Raw genomic sequence first — 25,407 nt, forward strand, 5'->3', positions numbered from 1 at the left:
AATGTACGTTTTTGGTCTACAAGGGAGCTCCATGAGATTTAATTCTTGGAGAGTCCTTTTGAGTAGTGCCAAACAAAGAATTTGTTTATGTTCTCACATTCTATCAATACATAGTGCTTTGATTCATTGTGCTTTGTCTTTAACTCATGTACCTCTTGTCTATTCTTTTTATTCTCTTCTATCTCCTATTCTCTACTTCCTTCTATCTTTGATTCCCGGTGGATACAACCTTTCGACTAAAACCCCTCCAATAATCTCATGAGGTCCAAATGGAATCTTTGTCTACCACATAGGGCATGCATATCTAGGATTTTCTTTCTTCATTTTTTACCAATGCACATCTAATATTTTTATTTACATTTGTTGATGTAGGATCTAGGATTTTGTACAATGGCAAGAATCAAGAACACAACAAAAAAGGTTTGCAAGAAACACATTGCAAGTCTATCAGCGGCCACTCTTGATGTAGAGGCACCCCAAGCTTCTAAAATTGCTTCACAGAATATGTGCAAGTTAGTCATGTTGAAGAGTAGAAAAGAGTGGATGGTGAGTAAAATGAGAGAGATGAAGAAAGTAACCAACATGACAAGTCCTCAAGGAAGGAAGAACAAGTAGTAGAAGAAGAAAGAGAGGCAAAACATCAACAAGCTACAAAACACAATACCACCAAAGGAAGTGGACTTGAATACTAAGAGTAGACCAAACACCAGGTTCCAACCACAACAACAGGGTATAGTTGGTAATTTTGCCAAAGATAAACATTCCAAAGGCCAACAAATAATGACAATGGAATGCCCTCAAAAGCAGGGTGGTCATAGTAACTACAACTAGGAAGAATTAGGGAAGGGAAATTTTAGAAAGCTCAATCTGATTCCAAGCAAGATTGTAGTAAACTATGCATGAGATGACAATCCACACTACCTATCCATCTCACCAAAAAACACAACCTTTTTTCATTAAAAATATAAATAAATAAATGACATAACAATTTTGATTCTTTTTAGGTCACTACCTCTCTTGTATTGGCATTTCTACTTTTTAACTAAATTTCTCACAAACATTGTTTTGGTATCTCTTATGCACTTGTACCTAATGGCATGGAATATAAATCTATTCAACTCAGTATGCGTCAACTTGCACATCATGGGGTTTGGGTCTTCAAGATATCCACCCTATGGCATGCAAGTTAACTCCCCTTCCACTTGACGACCACCTCATGTGTGGCATAGAGTTTTGAGTACCTCGGAGACCAGACCCCACAATGCATAGAGTGACTCCATGTGCACAATGCAGTCTCACATATGCATCATAGAGTCTAAGACCTTGGGAAATCTAGACCTTACGATGTGGAAAATTACCTAGCATCCAATCTAGGACTTCTTTTTGTGTGTCATTTGGCTTGCATTGTCAAGGCAAAACCTTTCACATTCCCAGACCCTACAACATGCGAGAGGAGTTACCATCCAATCTCCAATTGCCAATTGCACATCATAAAGTCTAGGTCTTCATAACACATGGAAAATTTGGTGTGCAAATATTTGACCCCTTTTTCCACGGAATTTATGCCGGGGTTCATGAAAGTCACTCACCGCAAGGACGCTTTGAGATAGAAGAACTTAACATAAAATAATTAACCAAAATAGTTTAGATTTAAGTCAATTGAGAAAACAAATTCTTGAATAAAGATATAGGCAAGATACATGTTCAAATGACTTTTGAATATAATCAAATTCAATGTGAGAAAGAAGAGAAGAATGTGGAATGTCAAGGTTTGAGGAAAGATTTTCATTGAAGTGAAGAGCACGTAGCTACCACTCTTCATAAACGACTCGCGAGATGGAAATTTGGATGTAGGCGAGGGGCTTAAAGCTCATCTCAAGCCTTCTCTCCCGAATTTGATGGCAAACTTTGAAGAAGGTGAGGGATACAAGCTCCACCTCAAGCCTACACTCCCGAATTCGAAGTGAGATCTTCAAGGAGACGAGGGATTCAAGCTCAACCTCTAGTCTCTCTCCCTTGATTTGATGGGCTCCTCTCGAACTTGTTGACAAAGTTTCAAAGACTCATGAGGAGCATTAAGCTTGACTCAAGAGCTTCTCTTCACAGTCTTCTTGGAGAGAACAAGGAGTATATGAAGAACCCCAAATCTAGGCTTCAGTCATGATTACTCTTCTTGACTAATGATTGATCTTTTCTACCCCTACAAACTTGCAATGGCACCCTCGATGGTCTCGTGTGAAAGAGAGTGATGGTGTTGTCGATCTTTGTTGGAATAGCCATTTCCTTTCTGTCATGGGTGGTTCATGATAATGACCTGCGTTGTAAAGTTTGTAGCCTCCTTGGCAAGATCATTCTTAGATTTAGATGCAACAAAACCTCGTTTCAAATCCTTCACAACAACATTCTTCACGTTAAAGCCCACATTATCACCAGGTAGCACTTCCAGGAGAGCCTCATAATGCATCTCAATTGACTTAACTTCAATTGTTAGACCAATTGGTGCAAAAGTTACAACCATACATGGTTTTAATATTCCAGTCTCAACACAGCCCATAGGAATTGTTCCAATACCACCAATCTTGTACACATCATGAAGAGGAAGTCGGAGGGGCTTGTTAGAAGGCTTCTTGGGCTCTTGGATCATGTCAAGAGACTCAAGAAGAGTAGGACCCTTGTACCAATCCAAGTTGGTTGATCTCTCAATCATGTTATCTTCCTCAAAGCCAAAAATGGGCAGAAAAGGAATTTTATTAGGATTATAATGTAGACACCTCCTTTGAGATTTCCTTGTAGTGACCTTCAAATATTTAGGAGTTATCACAGCATAGTAAGTCTCCACCATCTTCACAAAGAAAGCAAGTGTCGAATGTAGCAATATTCCACTTAAATATCCATGATATGAGCGGATAACTTTTAGCTTTTGTAGGCTGCTAAATGTTGAACCAATTTCGGATATGAAGAGACATATCATCTGCACTGGTAATATCCAAATAACAAGTCACACAGGGAAATTCCAAAGTCAAGGATCAACATTATGACATTTTCCTTTAGTCCTTGAGTCTTCAAAACGAATTCCTTCATATGAACCTATTTTCCCATGCATCGTACCCTAATAAAAAAATATGCTTTGGAAGAGAATTTTGTGTCGAATCATTCATACGGTTTGCAAACTAAAATCCATGCAATGCAATCATTCAAACAATGCTTCCTCACAAAAATTTATGAATGCATTGAAGAAAATGTGCCTAGTCTATCTACGTGTGCTCGTGCATCATGCAAAATGCAAACAAAAAGACACAATGGAAAATAAATTCCTAATGACACTGACTAATGTGTTTGAATTCCTAGTGAAAAACTTTGCAGTCAGGTTTGCAATGGTGGACGCACAGTGTCATGACACCATCCACTTTGGATTGATCCCACACACATCATCAAGTTTGGAGGGACACTGTCATCAAGGCATCGAGAATCTTTGGTGCACAAATAATTTTTCCATGTACTTTGAATTTTTCCCATGCACATTGTAAAGTCCAAGAAATTGTCTCATCCTATTTTCAATTTCAACTAACCAATTCTTCTATACAATACTTCCATGTGCCTTATTCTTACACTTCCAACTAACAAGGTCAACAAGATTTATGTTGTTGACCCCCTTATATCTGAAAAGGAAAAGGAAAATTTAATTGACATTTTCCTTGGGTAAGTTACTCATAAAAATATGTGTGCATCAGGTGGGTTCAAAATAGGGTATTTTTAAAATACCATTTTTATACATTTTTCACATACAGAAGGGTGTAATATAAAGGGATTATTTACAAATTGAATAGAAAAGGGTTATATTTTATTTAGGAAAATTTCATAGATAAGGATATTTATAAATAAGTCTTGAACACACGTGTGATGTACATATAGCAACTTCCCTAAGACTTTTTCCTACAAGAAATAAAGCTTGATGAGCTCCAATTTATCATTATTCCATAGCACGAGGAGTATACTCATGTCCAATTTCATATCAAGCAAGAAAAAAATCCTAAGAGTTTTCCCAATATATAATGCTCAAACATCTTCTAATTTAAAATTCACACTAGAGCATTTTAGTGTTGGATTTAAAATTAGAAAATTTTGTCTGATGAATTTCCTCATTGGTTTCCATGGTGAAGTTACTTTATAAGTATAAAACTATTTCTCCTCGTCTCCTGTTTTCCAATTGAATATCTTCTTCTAACTGTCAAATTAATCCTATTAAATAGGTTTTTCAAAAGAATATTTGTATCCATTGAGGAGAAACTTCCATAGCTCAAAAAGAGACAAAGAGTTATTTGTCTATAGTTTGCAAGTCCCATACTAGCTTGATACTTCCTCATGTGGTTGGAGGGTAATTGTACATGCTTGGAGATTTCTACAAGAAGATTTTATGCTTGAAAACAATTCAATAATTCATAGGTAAAGTTAAATTTTTTAAGCAAAATGGAAATGCATTATCATTCTTCATCATATTTTTTACCATATTTTTGCAATTCACACAAGATTGCTATCAATATGAGTTTGTTTGGCTAGTAAGGTCATTGGCAATCAAGATTGTACTCAAGAGCACATTAAAATCCCAGTTGACCCTAATTCCCCTTAGCTTGAAAGAATACTCAAAGCCAATAAGAAAGGCTCATCCAAGAAACCATCCACAATAATGAAGAAGCGAGCTACTGCAATGAAGCCAAATGCACCTAGGAAACCAATTGCAACCAAGAAGCTAGCCATAGTTAAGAAGCCTTTTGCTAAGAAGATGACAATAGTTAACAAGCCTTTTTCTAAGAAGCTGATAGCAGTTAAGATGCCTTTTGCTAAGAATCCAACAATAGTTAAGAAGCTAGCAATAGCCAAGAAGCCACCTATTTCCAAGAAGGAACCTTCCAAAACTCTTGCATCTACAACTAAAAACAAGGAGTCCCACCTCTTGCAAGAATAAGAGAACAATTGAGAACATGGTTGGAACAACCAAGGGCTAGAAAAAAACAAAATCTGTGTTAATGAAGGCCCCATGCCACCACAAATTTTCCCAAAGCATCATCATTGAAGGCAAAGTGGAGCTCATGATTCCTAAACTATACCCAACGCCCCCCAAAATTTCCCATCAAGTCCCCACAAAGAAAAAGTGCAACTCAAATCTCCCCTAAAGGATCCCTTGGTTGAAACAAGCAAGTAGGAAAAGTCCAGGTCATCTCCTTAGGAAAATTATAATAATTGACCTCGAGATGTATCAAACAAGGCAATTATAAATATCTACTTGATGAATTTGGTACCTTTTTTAGTTTCCCTCATTCTCTTTAGAAATGCTAGTTTCTACAATTCTCTCTAGTTCATTTACAAACATGCTAGTCTTCTAAAAATAAAACACTAAAAAGAAAATTGGAAAATAAATAAATGAGGTTAACTTTGTAAATCTTACAATGCCCTCCTAGAGTAGCTAAAAACATGTATATGATTTTTCTTCCCTTCTTCCAAAACCAATTCACCATTTACCTCAAATTGAGATCTTGTATGCATGGTTCTTGAGATAAATTTTGAAGTGGTTCTCTCACATTTGCCAATGTCCATTTCTTGTTTACTGATAGACATATTTTATTCCCATCCTCCAAGTTTACAATCACTATAAAGTTATCATTGATTTCCTTGAACTCCAAAGGTATCCATGCACCTTTTATTATCTTCCATGTCCTATGTGAAAGAAAGATGTAGTGTTTGTTTTGGAATGTTGTATGACAAGGTACTAAGTTCCTCTAAAAATTTGCAAAGAAAAAAATCATATTTGTCTTCTTTCTTAACTGACAATGAATTTTTTCCAAAGCTTCTAATTAATGTAGTGGACAACATTCTCTTGGCTAAACACATTGTTTTGGTCTTTGCAAACTTGTCCTTGAAATATTGAACCAAATATGTTAATTGGGATGGTCTAGGATATGCTAACTCTACTTGATATCCTCGTGATCTTCATGAAATTTTTAATGTCTTAAATAATCTTTAAATTGAAGCCTTGAATGGTTCCATTGTCAAAGTATTAGTGTTAGAATATCAAGCTCCCATTATTCTCCTGTCAGTATGTATGACCGACATTAGCTGTGTCCAGCTGTATCAACAAGTGTGGGACATTAAATAAGTTGGTGGTCTTAAACCCAGTGTGAATGGTCCTACGGACCTTAGTACTATTGTATACACTTATGTTATGTGTGTGGTCTATGAGATAATGAAAGAAGTAGAGAGCACTCATCTCTTCACTCTTGTCTCTGTCTCTGAATCTTAACATGGTATCAGAGCACCCATGACTGGGCTTTGTGGAGTGCATGCGGGAAGAAGACCTGAAGACTGACCTGCCAAGGTTAAAAAGAGAAGAGGGCTGCCTGTCATTTCTCACCATTGCTCATACAGGGTATGCATTGTTTTCATTTGGTCTTGATCTTGCTCAAGAGTTGTTCCTGGCTTGGTTGGAGTCTCTCAAAGGCTCTATTGAACATCCTGGAGAAGGCATTGAACAGTATTGGTGAAGAAGCTTGCTACTGTGAACTCCCTAAGCTTCCAGCATGTTTGTGCGAGGACACAAGACTACCTCTGTTGGTTGAAAATCAAGCCATTGATCATCTACCAAGTGCTATAAAACATGTTTGCACACTTTAGAAGGTACTTGAACACTACAAGATGCTATTGCTTGGGTAGGATCTCTGTTATGAGCTGGAATCAGAGTATATAGATCTGTAAAATAGTCCTGAATTGTTGGAAAAGTGAAAGGACAGCTTGCATTTGATCGTCTTTGAGCTACAAAAGCTCCAGGTCATGCCTAAAAGCATCAACAAGACTTAGACATTTGCTTGGAGGCCATATATACATGTTCTCATGTGTTGGAGCTGATCTGTTATGACTAAAATATTCTAATCTAGAAGCCATTGACAGGCTGAAAACTGTCATTGAATGTGGGCAGCAAGCATCATCTTCTATTGAAGCATGCTATGACACTGTTGATCTTGAACAATTGTATGCTATTGCTATGACACTGTTGATCTCGAACAATTGTATGCTATTGGAAATATATTTGGGAATGCTTGGAGCATTGAATCGGGCATTGAGCATGATTAAAAACTGAAATCTGAAGCTAAAATTGAATGCATTTACATTGTCTTAGTTGGGTACAAACTGTAAATGCAATGTATGCCACTGGCTATTGAAGACAGCTTGTCTATGGGTGCCCATATGGTCATGCAATGACCTTGATATTTCAAAGTGGATGTATGGCATGTTTTTGAGCTATTTTTTGGAGCTAAAAAGGCTTAATTTCACTGAGTATTTGCTGACTGCAATCTGCGAACAAGTTATTTGACAACTGTACTTGCTGGTTATGCATTGTTTTGTACCTGTATGCTTATGACTGGACTACCACATGTACCAGTAGATATTCTGGAGGGTTTGGAACATGTATGACATGTATACACATTGATTTTGGCCTTGAAATTGCTGCTGGTTACTCACAGTTTACAGTTTTCAGACTGTATGTATTTACCCTGGCAGTGAGGTTGCAAGAGTTTAAGCTGAAGCAACTCCATATAACATATGTATTGACTGTTATACTTATGAGTTAGATCATTGGTTTGTGGACTATTTTGAGCTGTCATTGGGCTAAAATACCCTAGTTTTTAACTACAATTAATTGCAAAAAACTATCATAAACAGTTGAGGATTGAACTTGGTCAGTCATACTTATTGGTTTCCAGGAAGTCAGGCAGTGACTAAATATTGTCTGGTACAATATGGCTAATGCAGAGAGGACTGACAACATAACCTAGATAGTGGGGGAAAAGCTTGACAATAGCAATTATGCCATATGGAAGTTTCGCATGGAGAACTTCTTAATAGGGAAAGGCTACTGGGAGTTGGTGACTGGAGCGCAAGCTGAACCTGAGCTCCCAGATCGACCTACGGCTGATCAGAGACAATTACATCGAGCTTAGACAGAAAGAGCTCGTAGAGTCCTGCATTGGCTCTCTTTATGTATCTCAGATGCCATGGTAATGCAGATAATGAACTGCAGCTCTCCTAAGAATGCATGGGACATTTTGGTCAAGTACTATGGCACAACCACAAGTGCCAGGAAGATACAATTGAAGCAGAAGTTCAACAACATGGAGAGAAAGAGCAGATCTATACAGGATTATGTAACGGAGGTGAAGACCATTGCGGATCAGCTGGCATCTGTTGGCTCACAGGTTGAAGATGAAGACATGGTTGATGTAACTTTGAATGGCTTGGGGCCTAAGTATAAGTCTTTTAACACTTCTGTGTCTGTGCAGGCTGAAATGCCTGATTTCAATGAGCTGGTTGCATTGCTTATCCATGAAGAGGTTAAGCTTGGCTTGGCTATAGGATCTAGCAGTTCTAAAAACAAGGATGCAGTTTTCTATTCCAATCAACGCGGTCGTGGCAACCGTGGTAGAGGCTATGGATTTGGCAGAGGAGGCCATCAAAATGCATCCTATGGTAATAACAACCAGCAGAGGTGGTGGAAACGTTAGAGGCAGGGGGAGATCTATCCCTAGAGGTAGAGGCTCCTGGAAACAGCAGCGTCCATCTGACAATCCCAATAAGAATAAGGATTGTCATTTTGCTACGTCCAGTCAGGGAGATGATTTCTCAAGTGATAGACTGTTTGCCATGCAATATGTAAAAGACAGGGCTGCTGAAAAATGCACTGATGATGTAGTTTGGTACATTGATTCAGGGGCATCAAACCACATGACCCCTCACGGTGATTGGTTTACTGATATGGTGGCTGAAAAACATGGCTATGTCTGTACAGGTGATGACATACAGCATAGCATTGAGCATAAAGGCAAAGTGCATCTTGTGGTTCATGATGGCAGAAAGAAAAATTTGCATGATGTATTGCATATTCCTTCGATTACGAAGAACTTACTATCTGTTGACGAAGCAGAACTCGCAGGTTAGATTCAATAAGCATGGCTGCTTTATTGAAGAGTTTGGCAATGGATGCAAGTTGATAGCTCGCGGTCACAGGAATGGCAGAATGTTTACTCTTGATGCTACCTTGCCAGAGCTGAATTCAGCTATGTTTGCCCATGGTTCTGGCACTATCAGAGATTTGGAAATTTGGCACAAGAGAGTGGGGCATGTGAATTTGCAAAGGCTACAAATTATGTAGAAAAAACAACTTGTTACAGGTTTACCCAAGTTCCAATATTCAGATATTGGTCATGTATGCGATGCTTGCTAGTTTGGTAAGCAGTCAAGGTTGCCATTTGTCATGCATGTAAGGCAGAGTACACGTCCATTGCAGTTAGTGCACTTTGATGTTTGGGGGCCAGCCCATAATGCATCCATGGGAGGCTCGAAGTATTATGTGACATTCATTGATGATTACAGTCGCTATACTTGGGTTTACATTCTGAAGACAAAGAATGAGGTGTTTGTTGTTTTTCAGTAGTTTAAAAAGCAGGTTGAAAAGGAATTTGACTACTATATCTCTTGATTGAGATCAGATAGCGGTGGGGAGTATGTGTCAAATGACTTTTTAGCTGAAAATGGCATACGCAAGCAGCTTACCTGCAGCTACACTCCTCAGCAGAATGGGGTAGCTGAAAGAAAGAACAGGGTCTTGATGGAAGCTGCTCGTGCCATGATGAATGAGAAGAAGATGCCACTCTATTATTGGGCTAAGGCTGTTATGACAGCCATGTATATCTTGAATCGGACTCCCACTGCAGGTATTCATGAGATGACACCATTTGAGAAACTGTATTGCTATAAGCCAGATATAAGTCACATGAAAGTCTTTGGTTGTCTTGCTTATGTGCATATTCCAGATGAAAAATGGAGGAAGCTGTATCCAAAAGCGCATAAGTGTATTTTCATTGGATATTCACAGGAGTAGAAAGCATACAAATGCTATGATCCCTCTACCAGGGAGACTTTGGTGAGTAGGGATGTTATTTTTTATGAGATGGGTTCTTGGTATGTATCACCGGCTACAGTGCCATCGCATATGCCTTCCACTCATGTACCTACAATTGATTTGCATCAGAGCACTGCTATGACAGGCCCTAGTAGTCAGACAGTATCCCCATGGACAAGGAGATTGAGGAGCTCACCGTCCACTGACACCAGTATGTTAGTGAGGGGGAGATATGATGTCTTGGACAGCACAGGAAAAGAGAAAGTTACTGAGGATGCATCTGGTATGATGACACCTGGTAGAATGACTTCCGGATATGAGTCTGCTGACACTTTAGACAGTGAACTTGGTATTCCAACTATCTATACGCCTGGCGCAAGGAAGAGCAAGTACATTCCGCCTCATGAGAGAGGGTAATCGAGCAGTGCACCACAGCCTAGACGCTCACAGAGGGTCAAATACCCTGTTGACAGGTTGACATATAGTGGCTACTCTGCAAAGCATTATGCTTACATGACAAAAGTGATGGGGATCAAAGAATCAGGTACATATGCTGAAGTAGTGGAAGATGAGAACTAGTGTGCAGCTACTATGGATGAAGAAATGAATGCCTTGGCTGAAAATAAGACATGGGATCTTGTGCCACTGCCTGAAGGAAAAAAAACCATTGGCTGCAAATGGGTCTACAAAATCAAATGCAAGGCGGATGGTAGTGTGGAAAGGTACAAAGCCACGCTAGTTGCTAAGGGGTATGCCCAACAGTATGGACTTGATTATGAGGAAACATTCAACCCTGTTGCCAAGATGGCAACCATACGCACTGTGACTGCTTTGGCTACTACTAGAGGCTAGAAATTACAGCAAATGGATGTGAAGAATGCCTTTCTTAATGGTGACTTAGCAGAGGATGTCTATATGGTTCAGCCAGAAGGGTATGTTCACCCTGATTTTTAGCATTATGTATGTAGGCTGAAAAAGGCATTGTACGGGCTGAAGCAGGCTCCGAGAGCTTGGCATGCTAGGATCAGAAACTACTTGCAGAGGTTGGGATTTATTGTTGGTAGGGCCGGTCGTAGCCTATTTACAAAGAAAACTGATGGTCATATATGTTGATGATTTGATAATCACTGGTGATGATGACTTGGACATATAGCATGTAATGAAGATGCTGAAATCTGAATTTGACATGATGAAAGATCTCGGTGAATTGAAGTACTTTTTGGGTATTCAGGTAATCAAGGCTGAAAATGGTTTATGGCTGATGCAGAAACATTATGCCATGGAAATGTTGAAAAAGTATGGCATGGTTGAATGCAAACCATTGGATACACCCCTTGATCAGAATGTCAAGATAGACATTAGCACTGGAACTGAAATTCAGGATGTGACTATGTACAAGCAGATGGTTGGAAGTCTGATCTACTTGACCATCACTAGGCCAGATTTGAGTTATGCGGTTGGGCTCATAAGGCAGTTGATGCAGAAGCCCAGGAAGCCACATTTGGATGCTGTTAGGCGGATTATGAGATATGTTAAGTCCACTGTAAATTATGGGTTGTTCTATATAAGAGATAAGCCCTTGAAATTGGTTGGATATACAGATGCGGATTGGGCAGGATGCTCATATGATCGTAGATCTACGAGTGGTTTTTGGCTTTGGAAGTGGCATGATCAGTTGGAGCAGCAAGAAGCAACCAACGGTTGCATTGTCTAGTACTGAGGCAGAGTACAGGGGTGCTGCATTGGCAGCATGCGAGATTTCATGGCTGCTCAAGCTTATGGCTGATTTGGATATTCAGGTGGATGCTCTAGTGACCTTATTATGCGATAATCTCAGTAGCGTACTCCTGGCAACGAATCCAGTATACCATGCCAGGATAAAACACATAGAGGTACACTACCATTCTATCAGAGAGATGGTTCTTGCAGGGAGAGTAGATCTTATGCATGTGAAGACTAATGAACAGGTTGCAGATATCTTTACCAAGTCTTTTGGTAAAGATGAGTTTAGTAGTTTCAAACAGCTACTTGGAGTTCATCAGATGATTTGAGCTTGAGGGGGAGTGTTAGAATATCAAGCTCCCATTATTCTCCTGTCAGTATGTATGACCGACATTAGCTGTGTCAAGCTGTATCAGCAAGTGTGGGACATTAGATAAGTCGGTGGCCTTAGACCCAGTGTGAATGGTCCTACAGACCTTAGTACTATTGTATACACTTATGTTATGTGTGTGGTCTATGAGATAATGAAAGAAGTAGAGAGCACTCAGCTCTTCACTCTTGTCTCTGTCTCTGAAACTTAACAATTAGTCCATTGAGTTCCGATGAAGAAAGCTCTTCCAGTCTTCCAAATTCCTATGTGTTTGGTGGAACAACATAGGTTGCACATACAGAATATTTTCTTTTAATGAAAAAGGAGGATAGGTGATCGAGGAAAATAAGACATCCCATTTCAACATGCATTACATAGAATATACTTGTGAAGGACTCCAATGCTTGCTATTCCATGCTTGTTGATGGAAATACATCTAAATAGACAAAAACTTAGTCTCTAATCTTGAAAATAATCATATTACCTAAAGTAAAAAGTCCTACAATAAGATAATTTTATGAAAAGTAAATTTCAATGCCTTACAATGTGCAGTTTTGTTGCTACATGGAAGGTTCCAAGTGAAGATCCTTCATAGTACACATATATTAAATCCTTTCATACTATTTTAATCCCGTATTTTGAACCCTAGGATTTGGCCTTTTCAACAAAAGCTCATATTTTTCCTTTTTCATTTATTAATATTGTGGGGACCTTTACAAGATGGAAGCATTGTTATCCAATCTCCACGAATAATCCTCTCTTGTAATCTAGCACATACATGCATGTATGGAGTTAGATCCCCATCTTGAAGAAGTACTAGAAGAAGAAGCCATGGAAGATGAATACTAATATATTGACAAGAAATGTGGCTAGATAGAATAGGAATATTGCAAAACTAAGTTTAAAGAAGTTGGGACAATAAAATAGTGACAACTATGAGATAACTATATATAAAAAATGAGAAGTACAAAAATTTCTCAATAATCCATTTCTTTGTGTTGTAATTAAAAGCAATTAGAGAAGCATTTAAGCACCCATGAAGTGGCGAAAAGGAGCCCACTAATGCAAATTTTATGCGGGAATTTAAAGCCAATGAAAGAGGAATATGAGGATTCAAATTTTTTAAGAGACTGAGGAAGACAAAAATGCAAACTTTGGCCATTGCAGTGGTTGAGGATTTTTAGTAATTTTTTCGACAGTCGAATTGAAGAAGGATAGCTTCTTGGGCATTTGGGAGGTCAAGCTGGACATGTTGGAATTTTTAGATCTGCATGAGTGGGTGGGCATTACCAAGGTCAAAATTGACCAAAAAAGAGGACAAAAATTTGGGCATGACCTTTAGGGGCCCATAGGCCCCTAATTTCTTTCGAGGGAGGGGGGGCATTTCAAAAATGACACAAGCAAGAAATGCCACCCCCCCATGGCAACGTTTTGATGGGGGAGGGATGGGGGCCGAAGAACAACCCACCCAACTAAACATACAAAGCAATTTCTTGATTATTTCGCTCTCCATCACCACCTTCCATGCGCAAAATGGCTGCTCGGTGGTTGGAGAAGATGCAGAATCAAACTTTCTCTCTCCTCCCTCCTCTCTCCTCTTGCTACACATTCATATGTGTGAGAGGGAGTTGAGTTTGATGTGATGCTAATAGAATGATGCTGCTGGAGCAAAGGAGATCGTAGATCGGGCTCTATGAGAGAGCATCAGCAGCCAAGAAAGAGCGTTAGCAGCCTCCCAACCATGAAATACGCATTTCCAAAAGTGTGATTCTATGTGTAAGCAATCATTCCGTTTATTTTATGATAGATGTTTGAGGAAATCGTTTGGAAATGGTTGTCTTTGGGTCTTAATGCTGATATCTATCAGAAATCTTGAAGAAAACTAGAAAATTTAGTCATATGATAATTTATATCAAAACATGCAAAACCCGCAATTATGTGGTTTAAATGATAAATTTTGGGGGTTTTGTTGTGATTTTGGGGTTCTTGTGGATTAGAAATGAATATAAAATCAATTCTCAATGATTGTGATCAGTCCCAACCCGAAAATAAAAAAATCATAATTTTTATTTAAATAAATGAAGAAAAATAGTGAAAAAATGAGAAATTTTAGATTTTTGCATTAGAAAATTAAGAAAAAATATGTTTTATGTTTGTGGATATATGACATGGCTAGATCATGAGGGAAAAGCCTCATTTCAGCCTTGTCTTTGTGTTATAGTATAGTTATTGCCACTTTTATAAGAAAAACACATTAAAAAATTCAGCCTTAGGGTTTCCTCTACCCATTTTTAATGGGTTAGTAGAGGAAGATGCGGAACTTCATGTCAATGAATTCCAAAAGTTAATGTTTAACCGTCAAATTCAAGATGAAGGACACTTGATGATGTTCTTCAACATCACTCTAAAAGGATGAGCTGCAATGTGGTATCACAGCCTAGAGGCTGGAACCATAACTACAACTGACTTATTCTTTGCGGCCTTTCGAAGAGAGTTTGCCACTAAATGGGAGGTCAGTATTGGCTACATGTCCTCAATGTTACATGTCAATAACCTCACGAGAATATTCGTGGGTATGCCAAAAAACTGGAGGAGATATTTCGTAAGTTGCAAATCTATATTCCTATTCCAGCTGCTGCTTAGTTGCAATACTTTTTGAATGGGCTAGACTTTAACATTCATGTGCAGTTGAGCAGTGTTGCTCTTGCCGACATTGATATGGCTATTACACGAGTAGAAGAGGTAGAATCGTGATTACAAGTGGCTTATACCTCTAGGGAAAACTGAAATCCAAGTTTAGGGTTTGAAAATACTTTAGCGCTGACGAATGGAGGTCAAGGGATGCCCATGAGTATTCCTAACGGGAGAGGAAGTAATGCGCCCATGTTGTCAGCTCCTCCTAGTGTGACCATGCCTATGACTAGGAGATGGATCCACCAATAGTGGGAAGCCCAACGGTAAATTCTATTGTTGTTCCAGGGAATCAATAGCCAATCCCTAATCAATTGGTTAGGCCAATAGAATGATAGGTACAGACGATCGTGGTTATGAGTTAAGTGCCTCAAATGTCCTTGGTGACGTTAAGAATATGATGAAGCACTATACTGATATGATTAGCAAACAATATAGACAAATAGCATTTGATGTCAATTTTCTTAAGAAGTAGCAGAATTTGATAGGGAGTTGACACCTTGAAGAGGGTGGCCCCTCAAGATTCAGTTGTAAGTGGTGTGGTGGCCAACATTTCCCTAGGAATTGTCCAAATGTTAAATGTGACATGTGTGGGAAGTTCGGCCATTTAACTAGTACCTATTGGAGTAAGATTAGATCTCTCTAGCAAGGAAGTAAATAGCAAGGTCTAGTTAATCATCAAGCACAAGGGAATAATCTCCAACAAGATGAAGGACCAAAACAAATATTACAAAGAGGGAAAGCTATGGTAGAAGAGCTACCTAGTGGCAGTGGAGTTAGCCTTATAGAAGTTGTTTGCATCAATGGCATTGAAGCTTCTAATCTACATGTTATTATGAGAGGTCAAAAGGGTAAAGAGGTCGACAAAGACAAGGCAAAACCTGTCAAGGAAAATCCCAAGCAAGATTATAGGGGACACAAGTCCTTAATCCCAATATGGAAGGTGGACCTCTCAAGGCCGTAGATGGTAAAGCCAACCCCAAGAAGGATAAGGAGTCGCCAAAGAAGAAAGAAAAAGCCAAGAAATAAGCATCAAAGCTTGTTCAAAGACCAAAAGAGAGAATGGTCTAGAAAGAAAAGCGAGCTCTTCCTAGCTATCATGAATTCGATTTAGCAAGTCCTCTTTGTGAAGTTAAGCCAGATGTAAATCTTCTACAGTTGATTAAGTTGTCTCTAGGAGTGTGCAAGGAATTTAAGAAGATTCTACGCACTTGGTATATCGTTGATCCCTTGGGAATAGCGCGAGTAGGAGATGATTGGTTTGAGCATACTGAAAAGCATTATCTAAGGGTAGCAGCATATGTTGATGGAATATTGGTGGACCATGCTATTGAGGACACAATATCCTTTGTCAACATTATGAGTTCGGAATTGATGGAGAGACTAGGATTAGAAATAAAAAAAGATGCCTCCACGATCCCTCGAATGGCTGATGATAGTTTAAGAAAACCCGAAGGTTGCATTGCTAAAGTCCATGTGACAGTTTCTAATGTAGAATGCATTCTAGACTTTAGGGTCATTAGGTTTATGGGGCAACCTAGCTATCAAATTTTGCTAGGTAGGTCATGGATCTTACAAGCAGATTGTTAGGTTGATATACCCACTAGACGCGCGATTTATCTTTGGTCGAGGTGCTAGACATGTAGTAGTAAATGGTTATCCTAAATCTCCTCAAAGTAAGAGAGTTCATTTATCTTTGTCAGAGTTTGATACACTAGATGCTCCATCTGCTGGTGAGACATTCATCATACCAAGGTCCAATGGAATGAGTCAATAGAATCATACCAAGGCCCAATGGAATTCATATCAATATCTTCTGTAGACATCCATCATACCAAGGTCCAATGGAATGTAGTGGATCCCTCATTGGACCTTGGTATGATGAATGACTACAGAAGATATTTACCAAGTGACTTTGAATGAGTCAATAGAGGCTCAAGAGAGGATAAGGGATGTAGATGTAATTGAGCTCGACCTTGGTATGATGAATGATTCACAGCCAATTAAATTAAGGTTCATGCTATCCAATGGAATGAGTCAATAGAATCATACCAAGGTCCAATGGAATCATAAGGTTGGCATGATATTTTTGGTTCAACACACACAATGGTGTTCACCACTTGTTATAAGAAGAATAACAATCATATTTGGCTTTGCATAGATTTTAGAGAGCTTAATAAGTATACGATTAAGGATTACTACCCATTTCCATTCATTTGATCAAATTTTGGATTGTAAGAAAACACGGGATCTAGATCATGGCATCTATGGTGGCTCATAGACCTTGACTAGACACATGAAGGCACTGACATGATAGAGACCAAGAACCTTGAATCAAGAGCAAATGCCAATCATCAAGTATGCTATACTAAGGAGCAACATGACAATGGCATTGCATTCATCTCATATGAAAATGACAAGCAAGTACAATGCTTTATAGGAAAGTTTAGGTAACACATACTCCTTCTGTGCTTATGGGATTCTTGTCCTGAGCCCTCACTGCTTCTTCGAAAGAGACTAAAGTAGGTGTGATTGCAAACATCTCAACACCCCTCCTCAATCACAACCAAAAGTACAAGGCGTATAGAGGCTTTAGTGAAAGCAACACTTGCAAAGTGTGGGCACACCATAGACATGGCAAAACACCAAAGGCTATCGCAGAAGAGGCTAAGTGTGGGTACCACAAACATGGTGAACATCCATAGGCTATAAGAGGGGCCTCACAAAGTGTATAGAAGCTGTAGTACAAGGCTACATGAAAAGTTTATAATTTTATGTCCAAAGCATTAGGGCTAGGCAATACAAGGCTAAAAAAGTCTATCAGAATAGGACTAATGAGGCTTGTCCTTCTCTTGATGGCCTTCTTCTTCTCCTTCTTCTTCATTTTCTACATGGTCTTCTTCTTATTCTTCAACTGCAGCAAGATAGGCCTTTTGGGACGTTTTTTTGACGTGGTAGAACTTCTCGGTGTGTCCGGTCCTTTTGCAAAAATCACAAAAAAGCTGGTCCTTCTTGCCTTTGTAGTAGTTTCCAACATATAATGCTTGTTCATCTCTAGAGATGCTCGGTTCTTCCTTAGTTTTTAGCTTCTTTTCCTCCTCTAACAGTGATGCCTAGATATCAATCAGCTTAGGTTTGGCATTTTGATTAAGAGTCCAGATACATTATTATATTCTAGAGGCAAACTTTTAAACAGAACACCAATGCAAACATCTTCTTCCAATTTAATGTTGATTCCTATAAGCTAGGTTAGAAGTTCTTCCATGTAATTTAGATGTGTGGAAAGTGATGTGTTGGACTTCATGTCAAGCCTAAAAATTTCAACCAAAAGACCATACTTTGATGACTTAGACTGTGCACCAAACAAAGTGTAAAGTCTCTTCCATGTATCATGTGAAGTATCGCAGTTATCCACATGGTGGATATAGCTATCGTCTAGCTCCAATTTGATAATGGCCTGAGCCTTATCATCATTCTTTTGCCAAGTGACTGCTAGGTCCACATCATGAGGCTTCTTCTCTTTGCCACTTGTGATGGCCCAAAGACCTTTCTTCATTAGGATAAGCTTGATGCAGGCCTACCAAGTGGGAAACCCGACCCCCTTAAAGCAAACTGTCAGAGAGCCCTTGCCCATGTTGGACTTGCAGGAACAACAACAAATCAGCTCCAAAATTTGTAGACTTCAATAGCAAAAGAATTTATCTTGAATGTGCTAACAAGCATAGGTGCCCAATAAGCATTGAGTGACTAGTATCAAGAGATACTTGTGGAAGCTTGAGAGATCTTCAAATCTTCAATAAGTCTTCAAGAACTTATCTTCAAGATTGTATTCACCTCCTTGATTTGATGCTGGTAGTAGTCCAAAAATCTCAAACCTAATGTGAGGCAAAATTGATATAAGTGACAAGAGTCACTAAATAAGTGTCAAGAGACACTATGATACTATGCTTCAATCTTGCAAGAAGTCACCATGATCTCCCCTCCTCAATGACTTAATGTGTATACTTGCTTGAATCTTCAAAGAGTATTTAAATAATAATTCCTTGGCTTGAATGGCAGGAGAGAGAAAATAAGGTGGTTTTGAGCTTGAGGAATATTTGGCTATGGAGAAAGGATTAGGGTTTCTAAGAGCAGCCTAGTTTTTCACTCTATGTGAGTTGGATAGTTGATCATTTTCAAAACCTTTTTTATAGAAATGAAGCTTGGTAGATAGGCTACCAAAGCCCCATGATCCCTTGCCAGATTGCACAGCACAAAGAGCAAGCCATTGTACGAACGTAGATAGGCGCAAAGTGAGGCAGTGAACTGAGAAAACAGCAATGCCAGCCTAATGTGGACAATTTCTGTGATAGGATGAAGCACCTTGAAGTCAGGGACAATTCCTTAAAAGGAAGCGTGTAGAGATAATTCCTCTATTGCAAGATCCAAGAGCTCAATCAGAGCTATGTACTATTTGGCTATGGCACATAAGAAGTTTGAGTGGAGCTGAAGGTGGGAATGGAGCTGAATATGAAGTCATGAGTTAGCCTTGAGCTAGGCAATGATGGAGGAGATCTGAGAGAGTAAAGAGATGACCTGAGACATGTTAAGCCATGCTCCGCTGTGCTCTGATACCATGTAAGAAAACACAGGATCTAGAGCATGGTAGCTATGGTGGCTCATAGACCTTGACTAGACACATGAAGACACTAACATGATAGAGACCAAGAACCTTGAATCAAGAGCAAATGAGCAAACTTTGGTCGTTGCAATGGTTGTGGATTTTTAGTAATTTTTTCGATGGTCGGATTGAAAAAAGATAGCTTCACGGCCGTTCAGGAGGTCAAGCCGGACATGTAGGATTTTTCATATCCGCAATCAATCACTGAACAGAAGAATTGTGAGTGGCCAGGCATTATCAATGTCAAAATTGACCAAAAAAGAGGACAAAACATTGGGCATGGCCTTTAGGGGGCCCATAGGCCCCTAATTCTTTCGGGGCCCACCATGGCGACGTTTTCATTGGGGGGGGGGGGGGGGCAAAGAGCAACCCACCTAACTAATCATACTCAATAATTTCCTGATTATTTCACTCTCCATCGCTGCCTTCCGCGCGCAAAATGGATGTCCAGTGGAGAAGATGTAGATTCAATCTTTCTCTCTCCTCCCTTCTCTCTCCTCTTACTACCCATTCATATGCGTAAGAAGGGGGTGGAGTTGATGCAAGATGCTGATATGAATAATGGTGCCAGAGTGAAGGAGATCATCGAGCTATGAGAGAGCGCCAGTGGCCAAGAAAGAGCATCAACGACCTCCCAACCATAAAATACACATTTGCAAAAGTGTGATTCTATGCGTAAGCAATCATTCCATTTGTTTTATGATAGATGTTTGAGGAAATTGTTTGGAAATGGTTGCCTTTGGGTCTTAATGCTGATATCTATCAGAATTCTTGAGGAAAACCATAAAATTTAGTCATATGATAATTTATATCAAAACCCGCAATTATGTGATTTTCATTGAAATGATAAATTTTGGGGGTTTTGTTGTGATTTTGGGGTTCATGTGGATTAGAAATGAATATAAAATCATTTCTTAGTGATTATGATCAGCTCCAACTCATAAATAAAAAATATCATAGATTTATTTAAATAAATAAATAAAAATAGTGAAAAAATGAGAAAAAGTAGGTTTTTACGTTAGAAAATTAAGAAAAAGTATGCTTTATGTTCGTGGATGTATGACATGGCTGGAGCATGAGGGATAAGCTTCATTTCATGCTTGTGTTTGTGTTAAAGTATAGTTTTTTCCACTTTAACAGGAAAAACACATGAAAAAATGTCTCCTACACCTATCAACCCATGTATAACCTAAATGGTAGGGAGAAGGAGGGATTTTGAGGGTGATTAGTTGTTGATAACATTCGAAATTCTGATCTATTTTCTTGTGCATACCATATAAGACATTCATGGTTTAAGTTTAAGAGGATCTAGTAGCACGAGAATGCTCGGTGCGCTGAACCTTAGCAACGCAGCACTACGTGTAGGCTGAAATCATTGAAAGAAATGTATTTGCACTTCACAATGTTGTTTTCTAAATCATAAAATATTTGAGCACTATGGTCATTCACAATTGCATTGTGCATATCACATGGTATCATTACTGGATGCATTGCAATTGTTTTCTTATACATATGACCCACGTGGAGTGTGTGAGGTACCTTAAGCTATAGGTTTAGATGATTGGTTTCCTTGGGGACTATTTAGTGAGGAAAATATATATATATCTTGAAACGTTTGAAAAAAAGAGTGGATTTTGTGACATACGTGCTATTTGTGTTAGCAGTGCATCAAGGGGTCAATCCTCGAGGTGTAGGAGAGCCACAGTGGGGCCACGACATTCAGCCGAGGGGTGCCTCCTTCTATCTATGCTTACGAGGTGTTTTACTTTGATATATGTATAGGGACTCCCTTTGAGGAGTGTGGCATATTTGATAATCTCATCATTAGTGAACACTAATTACAAGGATCTTTTCCCTCAAAATCAGTCATAATAGGCTTTTTTGATACACTATTTACACTTGTAGGAGTGATATCTACATGCAATCTACCACTCTACATGGTTTGTTAATGGATCTACTAGAATAAGACTTTTGGCCACTCAATGTCTATGACTGTAGACCCACATTTTCTACAACCATCTTTTCTTTTACATCATTTGCAACAATAATCTCTTTTTCTCAACTTCTCATCTCATCAAATACCACATCTCTACTTGCATGTATCTTGCATATAATTGGATTATAACACTCATAATTTTTCTCAAGGAAATATGCAAATCCTTGATTTCTTATTTTTCTTTAGGACTATGACAATGGGAAAAATTCATTCTACCTTATCCATTGGAGCAATGAATCTGATCGGAGGAGGCAATTCAGCTCTTCCTTCACTAATTTGGCCATGTGCAGGTTCATGCATGTGATACGTCTGCATGCCGACTCGAACAATATCTAGTTTGAGTAGAATCCAATGCTGATATAACCTAAGATCCAATACTTTCATTTCAACATAATCCCATGCAAACACCTCCTTAAATTCTATCAAAAGAGCAATGAGATGCTCTCAAAACTTAGGCTGTAAGTGAGCATTGATCTTTTGCCATCTTAGTTTCTTCCAAACCAAGATAGATTATAGGAATTGCATCCTGCATGACCCTAGCACCTTTTTCATTTGTGCTTCAAACTCTATTTCATGTCTGAGCACTTCCACTACATCTGATTTGGCTATAGCCATAGCTTGTGCCAATTCTACTCTCTAGAGTTTGATACACTGGCTCCTAAGCAAGATAAAGTAGGAAATGAAAATCCAAGTATTGTTGACTAATTTACATTAGATCCACTAGATAGAAGGGTTCCAAATGTACATTGGCTATCAGGAAAGAAACTTCCTCATCATCGTCCAAGCCATCTACCATGTTGATTGTTTCAGGTACTACCAATTGTCTATAAGCTGTTGAATGGAGGAAAAATTTTGCTCAAAAAGATTCTCATTTTACTGTGACCTCGGTAGGTTGTTAGCTAGAGTTATGGCTTGCCACAACTAGGGCCCTCCAACCAAGAGGCAATAATTTTCACCTACATGCTCCATATTCAACACTACCAAAGAAATTAGGAATGAAGCATTGGTGACTTCCATTAAGACTAAGCGAATAGTCCCAAGAGGAGGCACTCTCTGTTGAGTGATTAGCCATGCAAACTAAAAAGGGGGCTAGTTCAAAATTCATTAACCAAAATGTCGATAAGTAGCCACTATGATGATGTTGACTCTTTAGCCACTATCGAGCAAATTATTGTCAATTACTTAGCCTTTGAATCAAAGAGAAATCACCAAAATAGTGGGGCCTGACAATGGTCCTAGTGCAACCAACTAACTCTCGTTGCGCCAAAATTCCTCCTCCACTTGCAACTTCAATCAGAGTCAATAGTTTTGGTTCTAGTAGTACATGTTGATCCAATTGAATCATTTGCAATAAGTAGTCCTTGAATTATATGACCAAATTTAACAAATCTCCCAAAGGAATAATAATAAAGACCGATCCCTATGCAATCTATGATTTTGAACTAGTTGGAGCCGCCTATGAAGAAGACAAGACCTCAAATTCTGGTGCTAGGGTAGCTTGTTCCCTTCCATCCTCGCAAGTATTGCCTTTAGACTAAGAGTCAGTTGTGATGCGGATTCTACATCACGGTCAATGTTCCTAGGGTTCCTTCTACTCTTGGGGATGCTAACTTTGGACCTAGTGTGTCGGTTGCGGATTCTACATAACTACTGATGTTTCTTCAATCCCTTCCACTCTTGTGGGTCTTGAATCTTGTATAAGAATTGGGTCTGATTGTCACATGTTCCTTTGCCATCCACTTAGCCAATTGGTGGTTGTTCTACCCATGAAATTCAGGTAGGCTTCTCTAATATTCCTTTGAGTTTTTTGTCCAATCGGGATAACCACATTGACTTCCAACTTAGGTAGCTCTTTGATTTCCACTGTATTGATAGATAGAAAGGGACTTTATTATCGGGCCTCTAAACACTTTGATCTTTAGTGTCCTTCCTACATGCAAAAGAAACATTTTTATATGAGAGGCAATAATTTCCTCCTCTCTCTCCTCGATTCCTTCCTCGTTCTTTGCAACACATGTCGATGGAATTATCCACAACCACACAACCTCTAGGAAGGATGCTCTAATTTTGTTTTACTTTTCTTTTTTCATGTTTCATACATTTTGTGTAAAGTTTTTGGTTGATAACTAGTTTTCTATTCATGTTGTTGCAGTTTGTTTTATTGTGGTATGGCTAGAACTAAGGCTACTGCAAGAAAGGAGAAGGCTAATCATAGGAACATTGCTGAGATGATCAATTAATCCTCTAAACCATCCAGGCCACCAAATAAACATAAAATGAGATTTTCACAAGGTGTAAGATGTCTTAGGAAAATTGGGAAGGCAATGAAAGCTCTTAATAATACAATTGTAAAGGTGCCATTCCAAAGAGTGGTCAAGGAGATATGTGATAGGCATAGTCTCGATAGCTTTAGGTGGACAAGGAGTACTCTTATTTGCATCCAAGAGGCTACAAAGGACTTCTTGATTGAATTTTTTCAAGATGCATACATGTGTGCTACCCATGAATATAGAGTAACACTTATTGATAAGGATATGGTTATCCTACGAAGATTGAGATATAGATTCTCCAAGGTCTTGGAACCGATTCCTCTTGTAGATGAGAAGACATATAATATTCTTAATTTGCACCATATAGGAAGAAGAAGAAGAAGGGTGCATGTCCTAAAGTGGGAAATGTCACACATGAGAGAGATACAAGACAGCATGAGAAGGAGAAAAAGGCTACAAAGAAACAAGCAGAGAAATGGAGGAAGTATAAGAGAAAGATAGCAAAAGGAAAAGAATCAAAAGTAACTAAGACCTAGACTAGAGGATCAACTTTTTGACATGCTTAATAGGGTCAACCTAGTAGGTCTTAGTATATATTGCTTCTTGCCTGTGACATAGGCAAGAGAAATTATTATTTTTTTGGACTCAAAATGTGTGCAAATCCTTAAGGATAAGAGGAGACATGTAAATGACTCCATCCTTCTTGCTAGATTAAGATATAATAATTCTAAATTTTTTTATTCTTAAGAATGATATTTTTCTATCAATAATTATTTTTCCATATACTCACTATTTTATTACTTTTCCTAGGTGTATGATGCATGAATTTCCTTTTGAAAAGTAAGTTTTTAAATATTTCTTCTACTTTCAAAAAGAATTTATTATACTAAATTATTTACCTATGATTATTTCTAGATCTCATTGGAGGCCTAATTGCCATAAATTGTGTAGATAAGCATTATTTTTTAATCAATTCTTTGAAAGGAGTACATGGAAATGCTAAGATGTAAGTTGAATTTTTCCAAGGCTCCTTGGTCATTTGAGCTTTTATCTATTGTAAGTACTCTAGGCAACAAAAAGATTAATTGAAGTTCTACATTAAACAGCCTCTTATGCCTTCTAAACTACTTACACCAATGGAGTATAGATAAGTTTTGGTTTTATCAAATACATCAAGATACTTAATTCCATAAACTACCACAAATAGGTTGCTTAAATTTTCTTTGTGTTGTTATTTGTAGATCCCTCATCATCAAGAAGATAGTCATTCTTGTGGTTGAAGGGTGATTGTAAATGCTAAAAGATTGGTCAAGTTTATTAATCTTAATGATGACAAATTTATCAAGGTAATGTAGAGTATATTTAATTTTAAGACACTATTTCACTCAAAAGAGAGTGCATTGCGAAATAGCAACGAACTAACATTCCTTTATTTCAAATGTGCAATATTTTTCCAAATATTGTTAAAGCAATGAGCATATTTGGTATGTACGAAGCAAAAATTTTCAAGTAGATACTTGTTAACTGCACACAAGAAGAACAAGGAGTCAAGGAGGCCATAGATAAAGATGGGTAAGAGGAGAAGGTAGAGACTGTGGAACTAGAGAAGGAGATGCACTCAACACCTAAGGTGACCAAAGCATCAAAGAAAGGCAAAATAACTCCTCAAAAGGATATTCCTCACAAAAAAAATAGCCTTTGTGTATTGTCATGTACAACCTCATTTATAAAAATCATGAAGAAAGAAAA

At 38.4% G+C, this 25,407-nt stretch overlaps 1 pseudogene; it reads right to left on the bottom strand.

The window, feature by feature from the left end:
- Positions 1-2,200: 2,200 nt before the first annotated feature.
- On the bottom strand, positions 2,201-2,842 carry LOC148014954 (elongation factor 1-alpha pseudogene; annotated as a pseudogene).
- Between the last annotated feature and the right edge of the window lie 22,565 nt (positions 2,843-25,407).

Source organism: Lygodium microphyllum, chromosome 24, assembly GCF_053477565.2.
Source record: "Lygodium microphyllum isolate KBCC chromosome 24, Lygodium_microphyllum_v1.1.10, whole genome shotgun sequence".
NCBI classification, from domain to species: Eukaryota; Viridiplantae; Streptophyta; class Polypodiopsida; order Schizaeales; family Lygodiaceae; genus Lygodium; species Lygodium microphyllum.